We start from the raw sequence: 24,226 nt of genomic DNA, 5'->3' as shown, positions 1-24,226 counted from the left end.
ATGTCGGGTGAGGCTGTGGGGGTTGTAACGTCACACCCCCTCCCATAGACTTGCATTGTGGGGGGCATGGAGTACCCATTAAGGCATCTGATTTTGCCCTCTATGACAGAAAGGTCTGGGGTATATTACCCCTTTCTTTCCATGATCCATTGGTCAATATTTCCCTCCATTAATTTGCTGACCATGAAGTTCGCCCAAAAGTTCTGCACAGTTTCTTACCAATGGAGAAAGGACAAAGGACAAACCAGGAAAAGGGCCTCTTAGCAGCTGCATCATCTGCCCCTATGGTTCATATGCCCTTCTATTATATGGAGATACTTTTCTCTAGATACATTATATACAGTGCAAATTAATAGATGACATATAGACCAATAGGTCATGGAAAGAAAGGGGAAATATTCCCCAGATCTTTTTTTATCGGGGTTTCCTTTATCACATGCCAATATAGGTCCATTTTATGGTCTATATTAGCTATGGGGCCCACTTTCTTCTATATTGGGGAGATTTATCAAAACCTGTGCAGAGGAAAAGTTGCCCAGTTGCCCATAGCAACCAATCAGATCGCTTCTTTCATTTTTAAAAAGGCCTCTGCAAAATGAAAGAAGCGATCTGATTGGTTGCTATGGGCAACTGGGCAACTTTTCCTTTGCACAGGATTTTGATAAATCTCCCCCATTATGTTTTACCACAGGCAATTTACCTGTGAACACAACTCGAAAATTGCCAAAAATCATAGTCACTGTGTAGCCCTAATGTAGTCACCCTGTAGTCCCATATCTAAGGTTGCCACCTGGCCGGTATTTTACCAGCACAGATGGTATTTTGGCCACCCTGTCGGTATTTTTATACTAAAGGGGTACTCCGGTGGAATTTTTTTTTTATCAACTGATGCCAGAAAGTTAAACAGATTTGTAAATTACTTCTATTAAAAAATCTTAATCCTTCCAGTACTTATTAGCGGCTGTATACTACAGAGGAACTTCTTTTCTTTTTGGATTTATTTTCTGTCACGACCACAGTGCTCTCTGCTGACACCTCTGTCCATGTCAGGAACTGTCCAGAACAGAAGAAAATCCCCATAGCAAACATATCCTGCTTCAAACAGTTCCTAAAATGAACAGAGGTGTCGGCAGAGAGCACTGTGGTCAAGACAGAAAAGAAATCCAAAAAGAAAAGAATTTCCTCTGTAGTATACATCCACTAATAAATACTGGAAGGATTAAGAATTTATCATAGAAGTAATTTACAAATCTGTTTAACTTTCTGGCACCAGATGATAAAAAAAACAAAAAAAAAACGTTTTCCACCGGAGTACCCCTTTAAAAATACCGGCCAAGCAATGGCCACTATTTATCCAACCAATCCTCCAACTCCTTGAATGTTGCACCATAACCTATACCAGTGTTTCCCAACCAGAGGGCCTCCAGCTGCTGCAAAACTACAACTCCCAGCATGCCTGTTGGCTGTCCGAGCATGCTGGGAATTGTAGTTTTACAACTACTGGAGGCTCCCCTGGTTGGAAAACTCTGACCTATACTGTATACCACTATATAGTCTAACATGCTGGGAGTTGTAGTTTTCATTTGGGGCAGCTGCTGAGCCACAGGCTGTATCAGGGCATGCTGGGAATTGTAGTTAGTAACTAACTGCAAACTCCAGAATTTAATTTAAAAAAAGCGATTAAAAAGTCAAATCAAAACAAAAAAACTTATACTGTTAAAAACTACAGATCAGGGCGCAAAGAATGATCCCTCATAAAGGCCCGTATAAGGAGAAATAAAAAAGTTATAGGGATCAGAATAGGACAAAATTTCCCCCGCATATGTGTATCCTGTCATGTCACGCATATATAATTAATTATGCAAATTAACAGGGCTGGTATTTTTACTTTTAATTTTTTTTGCAAGAAAGGTGGCAACTAGAGATGAGCAAACTTACAGTAAATTCGATTCGTCACGAACTTCTCGGCTCGGCAGTTGATGTCTTTTCCTGCATAAATTAGTTCAGCTTTCAGGTGCTCCGGTGGGCTGGAAAAGGTGGATACAGACAGTCCTAGGAGACTCTTTCCTAGGACTGTATCCACCTTTTCCAGCCCACCGGAGCACCTGAAAGCTGAACTAATTTATGCAGGATAAGTCATCAACTGCCGAGCCGAGAAGTTCGTGACGAATCGAAATTACTGTAAGTTCGCTCAACTCTAGTGGCATCCCTACAATATCCCAAGGACATGCTGTAGTAGGCCATGTAAGGTCATGTGGGTCAGTTGTGTACCAATAGAGGAAGGAATGGGATCAACCAGGACAAGGGCCTCATAGCAGCCACATGATCCTCTATTCTGCTACGTTCGGCCCTTGTAAAATATAGAAATACTATTGACATTATCCACTGAGACAATATGCGGTGCACATGAGGCCCTTGTGGTCCTTCTATGCGCCATTGTACAGTAAATAGAAATGCAGCTTTGTTCTGCAGCAGCCAACAACCCTAGGTGAACCGGGTCTTTTGTGAACTCTACCGAGGTAAAATAGCGAAACGAAGGCCATTTGTGGGTTATGTATACTTCTGCCACGTCGCCGTCAGTACCGCAGTACGAGCGAACACAAGACGGCACACAGACGACAGCGATACAAGGATGTCAGGAGTGTCTGCACAATAAGACGCTGTCAGATCCCACTTGGCAGCCGAACAGCTGCTTATCATTGGCCTAATTGTCAAGTTAATGAGATCCTAATATGTAAGTTCATAAAGTATTCATGAGATGGAGCGTGCGGCGGTGAGTTCAGCCACAAAAAAGCTGCTGTTCTTCCCTCTCTCTAAGGCAAAAATAAAGCCTCCTAATCTGTGATGGGATCTGATGGGTCCATTACTTTTTATAAACACTGTATCAATCAATATAGTGCCATGAACTGACTGCCGGAAGGGTCTGGTCTACTAAAGCACGGGAAAAGTTAAATAAGAGGGTTCATTGTTGAAGTATGGCGGTGATTAGCTCACGGCTCAAGGCATTGAAGCAGTGTTTGCCAACCAGTGTGCCTCCAGCTGTCACAAAACTGCAACTCTCAGCATATCCGGGACGCCAAAGGCTGTCCTGCCCCTCTTTTAAAGGGGTATTGCCGGAAAAAACAACAACTTTTTTTATATATCTCAATTGTCTCCAGAAAATTAAACAGATTTGTAAATTACTTCTATTAAAAAATCTTAATTCTTTCAATAATTATCAGCTGCTGAAGTTGAGTTGTTGTATTCTGTCTGGCAACAGTGCTCTCTGCTGACATCTCTGCTTGTCTCGGGAACTGCACAGAGTGGAAGAGGTTTGCTATGGGGATTTGCTTCTAAACAAGGCGGTTCCCGATACATGTGTTATCAGAGAGCACTTAGACAGAAAAGAACAACTCAACTTCAGAAGCTCATAAGTACTGAAAGGATTAAGATTTTTTTAATAGAAGTAATTTACAAATCTGTTTAACTTTCTGGAGCCAGTTGATACATGAAAAAAAGTTTTTTTCCTGGATAACCCCTTTAAGTTTTCGAAGTAAAAACGAGAGTTGGTTGGTTGGATTTTTTTTTTTGGTCACAAATTCTGGCACACGAAGCGTGTAACACAATATGTGCACAAAATCTGAGAAAAACGGTTACTAAATAACTTTAGTAAATGACTCCTCTTTATAATCATGCTCCAATTTAGTAAAAATATTATAGAAAGCATCATGAAAAGTTATTATTATATTTTTATTGTACTTGAATACAGTTGTTTAGGTATTTTGCATGTTATTACTAAGCTAAAAATAATGACAAATAATAATACTAATAATAATAATAATAATAATAATAATAATAATAATAATAGTAATAACAAATACTAATTCTAATTCTTATAATAATAATTCCTTTTTTTTGTTTCCTTTCAGATTAATTAAACATAACTATACAATATATAATTCAATATGATAATCAAATAAAAATAGCCTAATAAGAGCAAGAGTAAAAACAATAATAATAATAATGATAATGATAATAATAATGCTGTTGTTGTTATACTATTTAGAGATGAGCGAAGTTACAGTGATTCGATTCGTCACGAACCTCGCGGCTCGACGGTTACTGACTTTATCCTGCATAAATTAGTTCAGCTTTCAGGTGCTCCGGTGGGCTGGAAAAGGTGGATACAGTCCTAGGAGAGAGTCTCCAGCCCACCGGAGCACCTGAAAGCTGAATTAATTTATGCAGGATAAAGTCAGCAGCTACCGAGCCGCGAGGTTCGTGACGAATCGAATTTACTGTAACTTCGCTCATCTCTAATTCTATTGTTATTTTATTATTAACATATCAAATTAACATAATAATGATATCTAAAAGTAATTAAAATATTATTGTTATTATCAATAATAATAATAATACTTTTTATTTATTTATGTTATTAAATGGGTACTCCGGCCCTGAGACATCTTATCCCCTATCCAAAGAATAAGGTTTAAGATGTCTCACTGCACGGGTCCCGCCACTGGGACCCCCGCAGTGTATTTGTATTTGCCACCGCCACTGGGACCCCCGCAGTGTATTTGTATTTGCCACCGCCACTGGTACCCCCGCAGTGTATTTGTATTTGCCACCCACCTGTTTGAGCTGCACGCTGCGGTGCCACCCACCTGTTTGAGCTGCATGCGACGTCACCCCCCCCCCGCCCCCGCTATGCAAGTCTATAGGAGGGCCGTCATGCCCCCTCGCATAGACTTGCATAGCAGGGGTGGGGGGGGGGGGGTAACGTCACATGGGGGCGGAGTCGTGACATCACGATACTCCGGCCCCGTAGTTTTGACCCGGCAGACTTGGAAGCTGCACCGCTGCATGCTAGATTGCGGGGGTCCCCAGTGGCGGGACCCCCGCAATCAGACATCTTATCCCCTATCCTTTGGATAGGGGATAAGATGTCTTAGGGCCGGAGTTCCCCTTTAAGTCAAAGTTGAGAAATGAGCAGATTTGAGAAATGTTTTTGAGGTAAAGGCGGCAGTCGGTGGTGAGGGTCTGGATGTGTAGTTTGGAAGACGGCTCAGAACCCCAAAGCAGCGGACAGGTGGGACTGCAGAGAGAGTGAAGCCATTGACTGTGAATAATAAATCGGTGGGGGGGTCACGCCCCCTCCCATAGACTTGCATAGCAGGGGGTGACGTCACACGGGGGCGGAGTTGTGACGTCACGATACTCCGGCCCTGTGGTCACCACCCGGCTGTTTGTGAGCTGGCACCGCGGCGTGCAGCGCAAACAGGTGGGTGGCAAATACAAGATTGCGGGGGCCCCCAGCGGCGGGACCCCCGCAGTGAGACATCTTATCCCCTATCCTTTGGATAGGGGATAAGATGTCTCAGGGCCGGAGTACCCCTTTAATTTAACTATTACATTATTATTATTATTATTATTTACTATTATAGCAGACATTTACTTACACAAAAGAAAGAAAGGCTAATAATATTTTTAAAAGCTATAAATGAGATGGGACATAACTCTCTTTCCAGACCACAGACACAATCCCTGCAGTTTTGTGGCCTGAAAACCGCAAAGTAAAAATTAGGAATAATGGAGATTTGATGAAGGTATCTCCGCCATCTCCTCTCTGGTGACTACATACGGCTTCTCTGGGCCAACACTGCACCCCTTTGGTTCCCGATGATGTGCACTATGTGAGGAGCGAGCATTAATAACCATCCTCTGTATATCACATTCCTTGATATGAAAACCTGCCAGACATCACATCACTGCTCCATTGTCATCAAGTTGCAATATTAATTCTCTCAGTTTCCTCAGTTCTCTGGATCAAAACAGACTATTTTCAACTTCTCCCAGGCAACAGAGAACTAAGACATTGGCTGAATTTCAAGATATGAGATTCCTTCCTGCTTCTTTCTCTAAAGAAAAGAGCTTCTCATAACCCGCATCCAGGTGCAGTCTTGGCAGAAAATCACAAATATCTGCTTTAAATATGTGGTGGCCCAGTACGGGAGGTGTTACCCCGTACCCTTGCTGCCCTGTCAGGCAGCTTCCTGCAGTGCCCCCCCATGTACGTATGTTTCACCCATTTGTTGTATTATAAAATATGTAAAGCGGTGTTATAACTTTAAGAAGGTTGTCATGTGAGTTGTCATGTGATTGTTACCCAGGAGGTATCAGTGACCAGATGACCCAAGGATGGCCAATGGGCTCCCTGCTAGTCTGCCCCATAAAAGCCCTGGGAGGAGCTAGCTCGCTCTCTTTCCCTGCTCTCTTGCTTCCCGCTGAGGTCCAGTGCAGTCGAGTCTTGGTGAGTGTCCAAAGTCATAGGAGGCATCAAGTCCAGTCTGCAGCCACAAGCAGCTACAAGTGAGCCAAAGTCTCAGTATTGTCAGTCATCAGTCAAGTCAGTCACAGTCATCATTTGTCAAGTCAACGTGGCCTGACCCCATCTACTACAAGACATCAAGCCCTTAAGGTCTCTGAGTCACTGGTCTCCGTGGTCCGTGGTCCCTGGCTGAACTGTATAGACGTTTCCACTTGTCTAACCTAAGTAAAGCTACCGTTGTTCCGTAACTTGGCGTCGGAGTCATTATTGCCCCCATGCCTAGCCCAGGATCCAGTGGTATACCTTAGGGTGGTATTGAGGATTAACCACACCCTGGCGTCACAAATTCAAGGGGTTAATGCCATCTGCCCCTAGGCAGATAAATGATTACATATTTTTCTTGAACAAGTGAAAATGAAGGACACTGCAGATCTACGGTTGGTGTCCCCTTCCCTGTTGATCATCACGGTCTGAAGTTACTTTAGATATTTATGCAACTTTCCATGAGTTTATGCAACTTTCCAAAGTTTGAGAAACTTATGGGCTTGTGAAGATTCCAGGACCTGTTTATATAGAGAGAACATCTGTGATACTGTATTTAAGACATTTTATTACATGCAGATTTATGAAATAGTAAAATCCTGATAATCTGTCATCCTCTGAATAGCCAATTATTCAGACATATCAAGAATTCTTGGCTAACATACATAGTAATAACCATACAAGTATGTACATGTAAGAATAGGAGAGAGAGAGCGATGAGATACCTGACAGATAGATAGACATGAGAGAGAGAGAGAGATGGATGGATAGATAGATGTAGTTAATATGAGATAAGCAGATAGATAAAAAAATATGACATAGATAGATGATTGATTGATTGATTGATATGAGATAGATACTATGAGATGGATAGATAGATAGATATGAGATAGATAATATGAGATAGATAGATAGATAGATTGATGATAGATAGATAGATAGATAGATAGATAGATGAAGAAAGAGCAGCACACCATCAGAGTAGATGAGGGTTGGTGCAATTCAGTGGGAGACCCTGGTCACAGAACTCCAGACTTCAAGAAGATAAAAGAACACTGCAGCACTCCAAGATGTGGCAAGAAAATGTGTAGAAAAGTGTTTATTCCATCAAAAATGCAGAAGGCAACGTTTCAGCTGCTAACATGCAGCTTTTCTCAAGCCATGTTAGCAGCTGAAACGTTGCTTTCTGCATTTTTGATGGAATAAACACTTTTTTACAAGTTTTTTTTTACCACATCTTGGAGTGCTGCAGTGTTCTTTTACCTTCTAGATAGATAGATAGATAGATATGGGCAACATCTGGCACTCAGCATCAATATTTATTCGCAGCCCAGGTATTGATTATGTGTTCACCTATTTTCTTTGCACCATCCACCGTAAGAATCAGTGGATAAAGTCATGTCAGACCCCTCATCTCCATAGGTAGGACCCCACTGCTGGGTTAATATGGACAATCTTTGTGCAGGATTTCCCAACCAATGCTTGTATGATTGTAGTTATATGGTGTCATGTATTTGAAACAAAAAAAACATAATAAAGAAAAGCATTCCAGGAATGACAATAATATTTCCACTGAAAACATCTTGTGTGACTTATTGTGATATCACTCTCGATCCTACAACACAAAATAATCCAGACCTGAATCGCACAATTATCTCAGGCCAGAGGAACATGTATATTATCTTATAGATAAGTTTGGCTATCCAGACAGTGGGATCAGGCTGTGTGCGGTTCACAATCCATACAGCGGTTAGGAGTTAGGATGTGTTGTGTACATTAAAGCTTAACCCTAAAGTCTTTGTGTGGGTGAACTCTAGGGGACAGCAAAACATTTTACCATTCAGTTTTATTATGGAATAAGGCTTCCTTCACACACTGATATTTTAATTTAATTTTAGTTTTTTATTTATTTATTGTTTGCTCTTTCTTTGCATTTAAAAACACCATGTATTTGTATATGTTCATGGATAATTTTGAGTTCATCTTCTCCCATACTACTTCCAGGTCTGTTCCCTTAGGACAAGGGATGCAACTTCAAGTGATATTGGACCCTTAAAGGAGGATTCCAGCCAAAATAACTTATCCCCTACCCACAGGATAAGGAATAAGTAGCTGATCACAGGGGGTCTGACCACTGGGACCATCCGCGATCTCCGGAACTGGATCCTGATTCTCTCAGTGAGGAGCAGATGTCATCTACAGGTAGACAGCAAACACTCCCTTAGTTTATAAGGGAGAGACGATGATGGCCGAGTGATGTACATTCTGCTTTCAGATTTTTAAATCTCTCTTTTTTTCTCCCCTTAAAGGGATACTCCAGCGCTAAGACATCTTATCCCCTATCCAAAGGATAGGGGATAAGATGCCTGATCGCGGGGGTACCGCAGCTGGGGACCCCCGTGATCTTGCATGCAGCATCCCATTACAATCAGTCACCGGAGCATGTTCGGTCCGGGTCTGATTACTGGCGATCACGGGGACGGAGCGTTGTGATGTCACAGCTCCGCCCCCGTGTGATGTCACGCTCTGCCCCCTCAATGTAAGCATATGGGAGGGGCTTACATTGAGGGGGCGGAGCATGACGTCACACAGGGGCGGAGCCATGACATCACAACGCTCCATCCCCGTGATCACCAGTAATCAGACCCGGAGCGAACAAGCTCCAGGGACTGATTCTAACGGGGTGCTGCATGCAAGATCAAGGGGGTTCCCAGCAGCGGGACCACCGCGATCAGGCATCTTATCCCCTATCCTTTGGATAGGGGATTAACCCCTTAACCCCTTAAGGACCAAGCCCATTTTGGCCTTAAAAGAGTACTCTGCTCCTAAACATCTTATAAAATGTCTGATCGCGGGGGTCCCGCCGCTGGGGACCCTCACGATCTCGGCAGTAGCACCCTGCTATCATCACTGCACACTCGCTCTGTGCGTAATGACGGGCGATACAGGGGCCGGAGCATTGTGACGTCATGACCCGCCCTCTCAATACAGATCTATGGGAGGGGGCATGGTGGCCGTATTGAGGGGGTAGTCAGTGACCTCAGCGGCGGGGACTTTCTAATTTACGTATATGGGGCTGTATGAGGGCTAATTTTTTGCGTCCTGATCTGTAGTTTTTTTGGTATATGTGACAATTCGATAAATTTTTTTTGGGAATATGATGCGACTAAAACACAGCAATTTTGGACTTTTTTTTTACGTTCATGCGGTTCACCGTATAGGATCATATACATTATATTTTATAGTTCGGACAGTTATGCACGTGGCAATACCAGATATGTTTATTAATTATTTAATTTTATTTATTTTTAGAAATAAAATGGAAGCAGGGGGCAATTAACATGTTTATTGGGGGAAGGGATTTGAAAAAAAATGTTAAACTTTTTTTAAACTTTTTTTTTTACACTTTTTGTCCCCATAGGGGACTATTTATAGCAATAATCAGATTGCTCATACTGTTCAGTGCTATGCATAGGCATAGCACGGATCTATATTAAAGGGGATCTTCTTCTCTGGTCTGTTCGATGTCAGAACAGAGAAGGAGACACTGGCAGACGGACGGAGGCAGGTGAGAGGACCTCCGTCCGCCATCTTGGATGATCGGACCTCTGCGGCAGCACCATTGTGAATCAGATGGGAAAATCCAGTGATCTGAGAGGTTTGGAGCCAGGCCTGGTCATTGGTGCTTCACTAGCCGAGGCTTGGGTTTTACTTGTACCATGCCTTGAAGAATAAGAAGGGTGTGAACATGGAAAAAAAGTTAAACATAACGGGACCTTGTGGACGGTAACAAATGATTGATTGAAGGGATGGAGGAGAATTTCAGGAATGGTTCTGATGAATTCATGGTGCACAATCAAAAAACAGTTGCAGCCAAATACAAGGCCAATGTCTGACTAATGTGTCTGGATGGGCTATAACAGCAGATGACCAGCTCCGGGGCTATTGTGTCTAAGGGTAACAGAGAGATGAGATTCCAGGGAACAAAAGAGCAAAAATTGTACCACTGAGCAGTGTAAACATCACCCAGTCAAAGTAATCCCGATTTTTGTTGCCCCATACTAATGTCATAATGTCATGGTCAGAATTTGGCACTAGAAGTATGAACGGGTAAGCCCTTCTTGTTAGATCTCAGCAGTTCAGATTGGTGGGAGAGGTATTATGGTGCAGGAAATGTTTTCCGTGCATCCTGAGTCTTCCGATACCAATGGATGGACATCTGGACAGTAGGATTTATTTAAGCATTGTGGCCCACCAAGTTCATCCCTTCATGCCAGCTGTTTTCCTATGATTAGAGGATGACCCTTTCAGCAGGAATATGCAGCATCAAGGGTTGTGTAGCCATGCATTGGTTCCAGAAACAGAAGAGTTTTTTCACAGTCCCAAGATATAAGTCCTATAGAGCATCTTTGGGATGAGGCAGAAAGGTTTGTTCAGAACCTGTCAGCGCCTCCATCTTACATACAGCAACTGCAAGAAGAGATCCTGTCCACATGGGTCAATATTTATTTAGAATCTCATTTTTCCATTTTTATCTCTAATCAAATCCTAATACCCGGCAGTGACAATGTAGTGACCCAGAGCCCACCACATGGAGGTGGCTGCATTTCAAGCTCCTCTTTAAGGGGTACTCCCCCCTAGACATCTTACCCCTTTTCCAAAGGATAGGGGATAAGATGTCTGATCGTGGGGGGCCCACCGCTGGGATCCCCGCGATCTCCCTGCAGCACCCGGCGTTCCTTTAATACGCTGGAAGCTGCACCGGAGGCTCGTGACGTCACAGCCACGTCCCTACCGGACGTCACTATCACGCCCCCTCAATGCAAGTCTATGGGAGGGGGTGTGGCCATGAGGTCAGCGCCGCATCGCTAGTCATCAGGCACGGAGTGAAGTTGGCTCCGTGCATCTGATTACTGCGGTGCCACAGCAGAGATTGCGGGTGTCCCAGTAGCGGGACCCCCGCGATCAGACACCTTATCCCCTATCCAAAGGTGTCTAGGGGCAGAGTACCCCTTTAAGCCTTACCCAACTAACCATATGTAGAGCTTGTGCACTGATTAAGCTTGAATAACACATCAAATTTAGCTAGTTCAAAACCAAACAACTACCAAATAGCTAACAATTCATCTTTATTACAAAAATTCCCTAAAATCCTATTACACTTATGACCTATAAACAATATACAAGAATCAGAAAACATATAGAGTCAGTATCTCCTATATAAAGAACCTTCAAGGCTCAATCCCCAAACTTCTTCCAACGTATTTCTCCGTATATCCAATAGAATTACAGTTCATCAGGGTTTTAACAGTGATACAGTGACAATAGTGGACATATAGTCATATAAGAGATTATTCCATTCTATAGGCCTTTAGATAATACATTAAGCAGCAAGACAAGAGCAAATATAGCACATACCAGACGAGACATAACTCTACATCAAATAATGATAATAATGCTTTTTAAAAATGCAAAGTAGATCAGTACAATCAGTAGATTATAGTCAGGCAGATCCTTGAAGACTGATGAACATCTTCAGAATGTGATCCTTATTCCCAATATTCGTATAGGAATAAGGATCACATTCTAAATATGTTCATCAATCTTCAAGGATCCGTCTGACTATAATCTACTGATGGAATCTTGCTTTTTTAAATAGCATTGCTATCATTGTTTGATGTAGAGTTATGTCTTGTCTGGTATGTGCTATATTTGCTCTTGTCTTGCTGCTTGATGTATTATCTAAAGGCCTATAGAATGGAATAATCTCTTATATGACTATATGTCCACTATTGTCACTGTATCACTGTTAAAAAAAAAAACCCTGATGAACCATAATTCTATTGGCTATACGGGGAAACGCGTCGGGAGAAGTTTGGGGATTGTCCTCTGAAGGTTCTCTATATAGGAGATCCTGTCTCTATGGGGGAGATTTATCAAAATCTGTCCAGAAAAAAAGTTGCCCAGTTGCCCATAGCAACCGATCAGATCGCTTCTTTCCTTTTTAACAAAGCCTCTGCAAAATGAAAGTAGCGAGCTGATTGGTTGCTATGGACAACTTTTCCTCTGGACAGGTTTTGATAAATCTCCCCCTATATGTTTACCGATTCTTGCATATTTCTATGGTTTATAGGTCATAATTGTAATAGGATCTTAGGGAATTTTTGTAATAAAGAAGAATTTTTAGCTATTTTGGTAATTGTTTGGTAGAGCTTGTCTGAGTGGTCTTCAGCAGGAAAGTTGGCAACAAATTGACCCTTATTGTCAAATTTGGGCAAGGCCTGTCTGGATAAGGGAGTAAATAGTATTTGGTGATGATGTGCCTCTTGACCACTCTATACTCTCACAGACAGCTCAGTCACAAGTTTCACAGTCCTCTCTACTCCATGGCATGGATATTTACTAAGAGACTACCCTGGCACTGTGTTATCAGGAAGGGAAAGTCTATGAGTTTTAACACATTGCAACCCAGTAGGGACTGTGATGGTGACATCTGGATTATCCCAGGAAATCAGTTCAATATAATTCTTAGCTTCAATGTATTATAGTGGTGACAGAACCATAACACTGTGGCTAGCTTTTAGTGAACTGGTATTTCCTGTTTGACTTTTCTTTTTTTTGATTACAAATCCCACAATTCCATTTTCCTCCCTCCCACACATCAGACACCCCATCCATTGAAACATAAATTAGCTGCATCCATTCAAAAGACCTGTGGTTTTCAATCAGGGTGCCTACAGCTGTTGCATTCGTTGCAGATTGATCTCTCACCAAGCGATCGCTCCACCCAGTGAAGCAGACAGGCTCCCTGTCATCAGATGACTAGTGAGTCAGGTCTCGGCCGCATTGCAACCTGGGAAAAATCTGAGAAAACTGTCATACACAGGTACAGACACTATATTATGAACTACACTAACTTTAACAGCCCCTTTAGCATAGTCAAATAAAAAAAAATCCTGGAATACCCCTTTAAGTTGCAATGCTGTGCCTTTCCATAGATTGGGCACCTTGCATCCGACCCATGTGATGCCGACGTGTACTGTTAATGGGAGCAGCGCACCCCATTCACTTCTGCTGGTATTCACTAGGGGTGACTCCATTTGGGACTTATGCGCTAATTAAAGCGCACTCAATACAGGGGCTGTTGCGCTTTTGAAATAGCGCACACATTTATTTATTTTATTTATTTATTTATATAGCGCCTACAGATTCCGCAGTGCTTACAATTATGGGGTACAAACAAAGACAAGTATCAGACATAAAATTACACAATAACTATTCAAACAAGAGGTGTGGGGATATATTGAGGATATGTTGGGGACACATCACTAAAGGAGTGACTAGGTCAGGGAGTAAATAGTATTTGGTGATGATGTGCCTCTTGACCACTCTATACTCTCACAGACAGCTCAGTCACAAGTTTCACAGTCCTCCGTACTCCATGGCATGGATATTTACTAAGAGACTACCCTGGCACTGTGTTATCAGGAAGGGAAAGTCTATTTTTAACACATTGCAACCCAGGAGGGACTGTGATGATGACATCTGGATTATCCCAGGAAATCATTTCAATATAATCCTTAGCTTCAATGTCTTATAGTGGTGACAGAAGATCTTGCCCAATCGGAACCAAACTTTCCATATGAGTTGCCTTTATGGGTGGGCAACTTTAGCCTAGTATTAGGATTCAATGAGAGAAAAAAGTAGAAAAATTTGCAACCCTACTGTAGACCAAGGTCAACACCAAGTAGAACCCATGACAAGATTAACTGCTGCAGTTCTACAGGCTAAAGGAGGTCCAACACACTACTCTCATAAAATGACTAATCACTAAATAAATAAAATAAAACAAAATTATAATATATATATATATATATATATATATATATATATATATATATATATATATATATCTTGGCCATATAGGGGCCACACATCAAATTTTTTCGGTAAATATAAGGGATTTACTCACCCATATCAAGGCAATGTTTCAGCCTTGTCACAGAGACAGGGCTGTACAGTTACATTGCCATGGGTGAATAAATCCCTTATATTCACTAGAATCTATGGAGTGTTGCAGCTTCTTCGGCTTCTAGCTACTGGGACCCTGGATCAAAGTCAAGTTCACCGGCACCCTTTAATGACCTGTATTCTGCTTAGAATATAAATATATCCATTGAAAAATTCTCAAAAATAAACCAAGAAGTCTGTGCATCCTTTGTTTCTGAGTAGTTTCCCCCTAATTTTCTTTCACGTGCAAAGGCGATTAGGAGTGAAATTAGGCCTTAAAATAATACAATGATAAATAAATTAAAAAAGTGTTCTGCCGAAGCGCAAAGTCCTGTAAATTACCTGTAAAGGCCCAAACATCAGGGAGTTAGAAATGATAAAATAGCTTTTTTTTCAGACATAAGTGAGAAACAACCAATAATATTTTTAAGCCCTGTATATTCCTAATAAAAGCTATTTTTATTATGATAATGAAGCACTTTTATGTCTGGGCCATAAAGTGGTCAGAGTGTTTCATTTTCTAAAAACCATTTCCTGGATCAAAATGCATAAACACATTACTAAAAAGTATGATAAAATATAAAAGTCTAGAGAAAACTGGCCTCAAAAGCTGGAAAATCATAAAAAAGGAAAAAAAATTAAAAAAAATTAAAAAGGCAAAAGTAAAGTTTACTACAGGAAGACAAGACCTAACAAACCTTTATCTGCAGGCAATATAACTCTATAATTGTACCCGTTCTGCTGCTAAAAGGCCAAGGGGCATAAAGCTAAGGTAGTGTTTATATTATTCTGTAATATACAATGTGTCTGGTTTAGGACCTGCCTCAGCTGTAAAGCCTGTCCTTGCTGGATACACAATGTTACCCAGCATTTGTCTCAGTACAATTCCATTAATTTGGTGTCTGGTGATCAAAATTAGTGATAAACAAACTGACAACACTACATAGAGTAGTAGAGACGCCTAATGACTGGAGTCCCTCTCCCTCTACATTAAAGGGGTTCTCCACCAAAAGGTGATTTTAGTACGTAGCTAGCAGACAGTAATGGACATGATTAGGAAGGATCTGCGCTTGTCTTGGGGCTAAATGGCTATGTTGTGATTGCCATAACACTGCGGCTAGCTTTTTGTGAACTGGTATTTCCTGTTTGACTTTTCTTTTTTTGACTACAAATCCCACAATTCCCTTTTCCTCCCTCCCACACATTAGCCACCCCATCCATTGAAACATAAATTAGCTGCATTCAGTCAAAAGACCTGTGGTTTTCAATCAGGGTGCCTACAGCTGTTGCATTAGTTGCAGATTGATCTCTCTCCCACCAAGAGATCCCTCCACCCATTGAAGCAGACAGGCTCCTTGTCATCAGATGACTAGTGAGTCAGGTCTCGACCGCATTGCAACCTGGGAAAAATCTGAGACAACAGTCATTTTGTATGCTGTTAAAAATAAATATTGGAGTGAAAATCACAGAAGAATTGTGAGAAAACCATCACACACAGGTACCCACACTATATTATGAACTACACTAACTTTACAGCCCCCGTAGCATAGTCAAATAAAAAAAAATTCCTGGAATACCCCTTTAAGTTGCAATGCTGTGCCTTTCCATAGATTGGGCACCTTGCATCCGACTCATGTGATGCCGACGTGTACTGTTAATGGGAGCAGCGTACCCCATTCACTTCTGCTGGTATTCACTAGGGGTGACTCCATTTGGAACTTATGCGCTAATTAAAGCGCACTCAATACAGGGGCTGTTGAGCTTTTGAAATAGCGCACACATCACTAAAGGAGTGACTAGGTCACTCCTTTCTCCCATAGAATTAAATGGGATCTGCTGCCCCCGTTAACAGTATACATCAGCATCTTGTTTTTGTCGAGATGCTGATGAATACGATTAAACAAAAACGTGGTGTTTCTACCCTAAACGCCACATTCACATGCTCTATACTTAAAGGGGTACTCCACTGGAAAAAATAAAACAATAAACTGGTGCCAGAAAATGAAACAGATTTGTAACTTACTTCTATTTACAAATCTGTATCCTTCCAGTACTTATCTGCTGTATGCACCACAGGAAGTTCTTTTCTTTTTGAATTTCCTTTCTGTCTGACCACAACGCTCTCTGCTGACATCTCTGTCCATTTTAGGAAGTGTCCAGAGTAGGAGCAAATCCCATTAGCAAACCTATCCTGCTTCAGACAGTTCCTAAAATGGACAGGTGTCAGCAGAGAGCACTGTTGTCAGACAGAAAGGAAATTCTAAAAGAAAAGAACTTCCTATGGAGCATTTGGCAGCTGATAAGTACTGGAAGGATTAAGATTTTTAAATAGAAGTAGTTTACAAATCTGTTTAATTTTCTGGCACCAGTTGATAAAAAAAAAAAAAAAAAATGTTTTCCAGGGGAGTACCCCTTTAAATAGCTGCTGTGTAATGCTGAATTTCTCCTGCGGTGGCACTGCACAGAAACTGAACACTTACTACCAAGCTTTCACACAGACTACAATTAACTTACAACGACTTACCAAAAATAATGAGCACATAATCATTAATATGCAAAGAGCAATGATGCTCCAATCGAAAACAAGGCTCTTAGTTTTCTTCAACTCTCTGTGAGACTAAAGAGGTTATACCCAATTCTAATTTTCTTGTATGACCTGTATAATTCACTATTCATAAAAGTTATAAAAAAAAAAAAAAAAAAAGAAAGGTTATTGTCAGATGACCAGTTTAAAGCACACCTGTCAGATCCCACACAAAAAAACCTAAATAACTGTTATATGTTACTCAGTACCTCATCCGGTTCATCTACAGGTAATTTTATGTATCTCTCACCCATATTTCACTAAAAAATAGCATATTACAGCTGCTCAATTACTTTTTCATCTTCTCAAAAGGAGGAGGCATTCCCTCTCTTGCCTGCACTGTGATGACTCGTCCCCCTCCCTCACTCTGCTGACTCACTACTCTAGGAGCCTGGCAGCCCTGCTCTGTAACCCTTTCGTCTCTGGATTTATGCTGTATGTACGTACACACACACACTTTTTATTGGAGACTGCCTGTACTCTACCACTAAAGACAATATGGTGAGTGTATAACTTACATCTTCCTAAATTACTGCAAAGGTTTAGTGCCAAAAGTACAGTGGATTTTTATGCACACATTTTATATATGTTCCTATGTCATTCATGTGTCTCAGTCTTTGCCAGTCCTGTAATGCTGGGACTTGTAGTTTTGGAATAGTTGGCGCTACAATGTTTTTATCACTCTTTTTTTACAGCAGTGTTGCCTTTAGCTGTGTGCCTACAACTTTTGCAAAACGACAACTCTCAGCATGCCCAGACATCCTTTGACTGTCCAGGCATGCTTGGAGTTGTAGTTTTGCAACAGCTGGAGAGCTGGAGGCACATGTTTGGTTAAACTCTGTGTCACAGCAGTGTTGCTGCAGGCTGTGTTCCTCCTGCAGCCTTGTCAATCAGCCATCTTGTGTCCATGACCCTTGGACACCCTCATGCTGCTGTGGGACTCAGTGTCCTAGGAAATATGGGGACCCCTAGTGGTGGGATTTTCAAAGGCTGTTTTCTTTAATAAAATTAAAAACAAAATGTTAAGCAATATTTTAGATAAACTTTTGTTTCACCAAGATGTACAACAAATAAAAAGTTTTTAGATCTGACAGTGCCCATTTAAATTTTGGTGTACCTCTTTCATGTGATGTTCCAGATATTCTCTCTTATCTGGTCATCCTAGCTGCCAGAATTAGTAAACACTTAAATTTAAACTTAAAATCCCCATAGGAAACATATGCTGCTTTGGACAGTTCCTAAAATGGACAGAGATGTCAGTAGAGAGCACTGTGGTCATGATGTCAGCAGAGAGCTCTGTGTTCCAAAAAGGAAAGAATTTCCTATGTAGTATTCAGCAGCTAATAAGTACTGGTAGGATTAAGATGTTTTAATAGAAGAAGTAATTTACAAATCTGTTTAAGTTTCTGGCACCAGTGGATTTAAAAAAAAAAAAAAAAAAAGTTTTCCACCGGAGTACCCCTTTAAACGTACACACAGGGCTTGGTTAAGATTGGTGAAAGCCTCTTAGATGTGACCCCCTATAGAACCCACATTTAGGAGAAGTGGCTTCACATTGGCCTCTACATTGACGTCTATTGGAGTTATGGAGACAGCCAAGCTAGTATCTCTTTAGACTAAAGGTGAAAATCTCTTGCATATGCATGAAAACTCATCTTTCTATATTGGTGACTGCCAAGGTGTACCAAGAAAACAATGGGTGTAGGGGATCAGGGCAACCAGTTTGGCCAGGGTGGTTGGGTATTGAAGGCTCCTCATGCCAATGGTGGTCACAGGTGCCCTAGGTACGGGAGACTAAGGGTTTTCACCCATCGTCTTTTACCCAAGATAACTCAGAAATGCCTGAATAAGCAAGACTCCACAAAAGAGGACGATTTGAGGATTTATATTTCCAGGTCATTCCTTCTTAATAGAGGGAAATGTTCTTCTATTGTTTCGGCAGTCCTCCAGTATCTGGCACAAAAGTGCTGATGGTTTCAGAAAGTAAAGTTTCAAAAGGAATGTAATCTCCCATTTCGAGCAGCTACACAAACAGAGTATGTTGGACATTTCTGTAGTATTAACATGCAAACACATCAAAGGCAAAATGTGATGAGCGTCTTATTTTTTATTTTCTAGCGTTGGAAAATATTTGTCAGTAGCTTTAGCTTGAAGTCGATAAATATTTAAGTAAAAAAAAACACAACTGGAAATTTTAATGACTTTGGTATATTTTCTGTTATTTTTTTCACTCACTTTTTGGAGTCAGAAAAAGCAGCGGGATCACTGGAGTTTAGGATAAGATGAATGCATTTTCTCCAACCACCTGGGTCTTAATGAAATATTCAGAATGGACATGCCATAGCATCGTGGTATAGAGTGTATGACATTCATACATCATTACACCGGCAACACAAAACCCACAAATTACAAAAACACTATAAATAATTTGTAGGAGGAAGTTGCTTTTGCAGTAGAAAGAATAATTGTAAAAACATCTTAGTTCATGGTAACCAAGAGTTACAATGTATTTAGGAAATAAACCATAACTCAAGAGTAGAGGCCACATCTCTATAACAATGCTCTTGAAAGAGTCTTCCACCTTCTTACTAACTGCAAATCCGGATTTGAGCCGAGCTGAGCAGTGCCCGCAGCTGACAGCCATGAGTACAGCTTAGCCCAGCAAGGAAAGAGTTAAAGGGGTATTCCAGGCCAAAACTTTTTTTTTTTATATATCAACTGGCTCCGGAAAGTTAAACAGATTTGTAAATTACTTCTCTAAAAAAAATATTAATCCTTCCAATAGTTATTAGTTTCTGAAGTTAGTTTTTTTGTTTTCTGTCTAACTGCTCTCTGATGACATCCCGGGAGCTGCGCAGTTCCTATGGGGATATTCTCCCATCATGCACAGCTCCCGGGACGTGACATCATCATTGAGCAGTTAGACAGAAAACTTCAGAAGCTAATAACTATTAGAAGGATTAAGATTTTTTAATAGAAGTAATTTACAAATCTGTTTAACTTTCCGGAGCCAGTTGATATATATAAAAAAAAGGTTTTGACTGGAATACCCCTTTAACCCCTTAAGGACACATGACGTACTGGAACGTCATGTGTCCACTCCCGATCTATAACGCGGGGCCACGGCGTGGCCCCGCGTCATAGCGGTTCGGGCCCGGCCTCTAACAACGGCCGGGACCCGTGGCTAATAGCGCGCGGCATTGATCGCTGTGCCGTGCGCTATTAACCCTTTAGACGCGGCGTTCAAAGTTGAACGCCGCGTCTAAAGTGAAACCGAAAGCATGCCGGCTAGCTCAGTGGGCTGTTCGGGATAGCCGCGGTGAAATCGCGGCATCCCGAACAGCTGACAGGACAGCGGGAGGGCCCCTACCTGCCTCCTCGCTGTCCGATCGCCGAATGACAGCTCAGTGCCTGAGATCCAGGCATGAGCAGTCATGCGGCAGAATCATCGATCACTGGTTTCTTATGAGAAACCAGTGATCAATGTAAAAGATCAGTGTGTGCAGTGTTATAGGTCCCTATGGGACCTATAACACTGCAAAAAAAAAGTGCAAAAAAAAAGTGAATAAACATCATTTAACCCCTTCCCTATTAAAAGTTTGAATCACCCCCCTTTTCCCATAAAAGAAAAAACACAGTGTAAATAAAAATAAAAATAAACATAAATGGTATCGCCGCGTGCGGAAATGTCCGAATTATAAAAATATATCGTTAATTAAACCGCACGGTCAATGGCGCAAAAAAATTCCAAAGTCCAAAATAGTGCATTTTTGGTCACTTTTTATATCATGAAAAAATGAATAAAAAGCGATCAATAAGTCCTATCAATGCAAAAACGGTACCGTTAAAAACTTCAGATCACGGCGCAAAAAATGAGCCCTCATACCGCCCCATACACGGAAAAATAAAAAAGTTATAGGGGTCAGAAGATGACAATTTTAAACGTATAAATTTTTCTGCATGAAGTTATGATTTTTTCCAGAAGTGCGACAAATTCAAACCTGTATAAGTAGGGTATCATTTTAATCATATGGACCTACAGAATAAAGGTAAGGTGTCATTTTTACCGAAAAATGTACTACGTAGAAACGGAAGCCCCCAAAAGTTACAAAATGGCGTTTTTTTTTTCAATTTTGTCTCACAATGATTTTTTTTCCCGTTTCACCGTAGATTTTTGGGCACAATGACTGACGTCATTACAAAGTAGAATTGGTGGTGCAAAAAATAAGCCATCATATGGATTTTTAGGTGCAAAATTGAAAGAGTTATGATTTTTTAAAGGCAAGGAGCAAAAAACGAAAATGCAAAAACGGAAAAAACCCCGGTCCTTAAGGGGTTAATTAGCACTAGTTGACTCCTTGGAGGAGTGGTATTCATTATGTAGCAATCTATATGGCTGTATAATGTATAGGGAAAAGAGTTCTACTTACTACCAATGTATAATGTGAACATACCATTTTTGCCAAGGTCTTCTCAAACAGCCTCCAGCTGTTGCTAAAGTACAATTCCCAACTTTCCCAGGGAGCCTTTGTAGATCCCTTCACTATATGTATTATGGCTGTATAATGTATACCCCCAAAGAGTTAACAGTGCTTATTAAAGGAGAACTCAGGAATATAAAAATTGTCGCCCATAGTGCCGGCAGTAAAAAAAATAAAGCTGTACATACCTTCCTCCACTCCCCCGGGGCCTTCATAGTGCCGGCACTATGGGCAACAATTTTTATATTTCGGAGTTCTCCTTTAACTCTTTCCTTGCTAGCCTGGCACATGGCCCTCTGGCCAGCAAGATGTTACAGCAAACCAGCAGATTCATCACAAATCGAACACTTTCAGAAAGTCCACTCATCTCTAGTCAGGAAGAGAAAGCTGACACAGCTCAGCTCAGCCCTTGCTATGGAGAGGAATGCAGGGGAAGTAAGCAGCACAACAGGGCTTTTATCTGGCCAGAAAATAGATAAAAATTAAGGGAACAGAATGCTAATTGCATTGTAACATCTATGAGTTGTTGCTTTTTATTTTTTACAGGTGACAGGTACGCTTTAAGTTCACAACTCCACAAATTAATACCAGAAGAGTTTCCTTTAAGAAACTAGAGAACTTTTTATTGTAATTTTTTTTTTTTTTGGAAGACTAAAGCATCTCCAGTCAAGAAGTAGATCAGTCCCGTCTAACTTAAAAATGAAAATGCAACAACCCAGTATATATAAAGCGTGAGATAGGAGGGAAAAAAAAAAAAAAAAGATATATCCAATTTGTTGCTGGGCTGTTATGGAACGCTTTCGTGCACCAGAAAAATACATCAGTGCTGTCAGATTATAGACAGCGCAGTTAGTGCTCAACACACAAGTTAAACATTCTCTCATTAACTGTCAGTCAAGATGCCATTCACCCGTAACAATGTGACAGTGCAGCTCTGCATTCACCAGGCAGCACTACTACAATGTGTACGAGCTCCAGTCTGTTTGCTCACATTCACAGCCTGTTCTATTCTTTTCAAATAGCAAAGATAAAGGGAAGGTACATGTGCCTGGTATGGCTGTGGGCCGCAACGACCTTCACATGTAGCTTTGTGTTCTGTTGTATTTAAGGACAAGCTCTGACAGGTAATGCATTGCAGACATGAACCAACATCTAAATGTGCCAGGTTTTAATTCTTTACCATTGTGTCTGGATTTAGCTCGTGATTGACATCACACACCATTCATTTATTTTTATTTTTTATGTACAGTGGTCCCCCGACATACGATGGCCCCCTCCTGCGCACAGCCCGGGACCCCCAGCATGGACATTGCAGCGCCGCTCGCACAGTTGGATGAGGACTGGCAGGACTTCTATGAGTTCCGTCCTCCGCTCCTAGGACTAAGAGTCACATGGATAAGGTGAACTCCAACTCCCCCGTACACACAATACACGCCACACATCAATGTTTCCCAAACAGTGTTCCTCCAGCAGTTGCAAAACTACAACTCCCAGATGCTCAGACAGTCAATGGCTATACAGGCATGCTGGGAGTTGTAGTTTTGCAACAGCTGGAGGCACACTGGTTTGTTAAATACAGTGGCCGGTCCCTCAAAATACGATGGTAATCCGTTCCAAATGCACCATCGTTTGTTGAAACCATCGTATGTTGAGGGATCTGTGCAATGTAAAGTACTATTGGAGGTTCTACTCACGTATCCCCGCCGCTCCGGACCATCACCGCTCGTCATTGCTGCCTTGGATGTCGCCCTCCATCGCTGTCACCGCATCCCCGGGGTGTCCCTGACGCTCCGGCAAGGCCTCTGCTTCCCTGGCATCCTCGCTCTCCGTCGCCTCCATCACGTCGTTATGCACACCGCTCCTATTGGATGACGGGACGGCGTGCGCAGTGACGTGATGACAACGATGGAGAGCGCCCACGATGCAGGGGAGCCCGAAGAGTACTCCCCGGAGCCCCGAGGACAGGTAAGTGATCGTCAGCGGACCACACGGGGCACCGTAAACGGCTATCCGGCGGCAGCTGAAGCAGTCTGCGCTGCCGGATAGCCGTTTATGCGATGGCCCCGACATACAAAAGCATGTTGCTGCCTTCAACATGCGATGGCCTCTGAGAGGCCATCGTATGTTGAAATTATCGTATGTCGGGGCCATCGTAGGTCGGGGGGTCACTGTATTCCCCATACACTCAACATGCAATGGTCGTCCCGGAAACAATTACCAGTTTTCCATAGAGATATGTACTCTACATACAATGGTCCCGGGGCTCCAGAACCAATTACCAGTTTTACATATGGCATATGTACTCAACATACTATGGTTTCAACATACAATGGCCTCCTAGAACCAATTAAAATTGTATGTTGAGGAACCACTGTACAATACGTCTAAAGGGGGGTGATATAGAGAAAAGTTGTCTGGCTGTGAATTTTTCTAATTCCCAAGCCTAAGTCTGAGAATAGAGTCCTGGCAGAAAGAAAAAACTAAGCTGGACCATTGGTCCATTGTTCCACGGACACCAAAGGATCCCATTGACTAGAATGGGGTCCATCTGGTTTACCATTGGTGTCTATTGTCTTACAGGAAGAAAAAAACAGGAAAAAACAACTGGTATGTAGCATTTTTTTTCTCTGCTTAATTTCCACTATTTAAATATGAATGGAGCTCCCTGAATGTTTATTTGAAGAAGGTCTACTGCCCCAGCAATCAGCTGTAATCTCTTGGGAAATCTAGTAGTAAGTGTACATTTTTGCTGCAGTGCCACCTCAGGGTAAACTAAGCATTGCACAGTGCAATTTAAAT

At 41.7% G+C, this 24,226-nt stretch overlaps 1 long non-coding RNA gene across 2 annotated transcripts in view; it reads left to right on the top strand.

Annotated features, from left to right (window-relative positions):
* Positions 1 to 24,226, top strand: part of LOC130282206 (uncharacterized) — a 38,660-nt gene that overhangs the window by 584 nt on the left and 13,850 nt on the right. The window contains exons 2-3 of one of the 2 annotated variants that reach the window (XR_008846279.1): positions 8,357 to 8,554; positions 22,677 to 22,828. This is a non-coding gene — a long non-coding RNA (uncharacterized LOC130282206). Of the gene's footprint in view, positions 1 to 8,356; positions 8,555 to 22,676; positions 22,829 to 24,226 lie in introns of those variants that run through there. The other variant, XR_008846280.1, reaches the window with a different exon arrangement.

Source organism: Hyla sarda, chromosome 7 (genome assembly GCF_029499605.1).
Source record: "Hyla sarda isolate aHylSar1 chromosome 7, aHylSar1.hap1, whole genome shotgun sequence".
NCBI lineage: Eukaryota > Metazoa > Chordata > Amphibia > Anura > Hylidae > Hyla > Hyla sarda.
The sequence above is the reverse complement of the archived record's forward strand: the minus strand, read 5'-3'. Positions and strand labels throughout refer to the sequence as shown.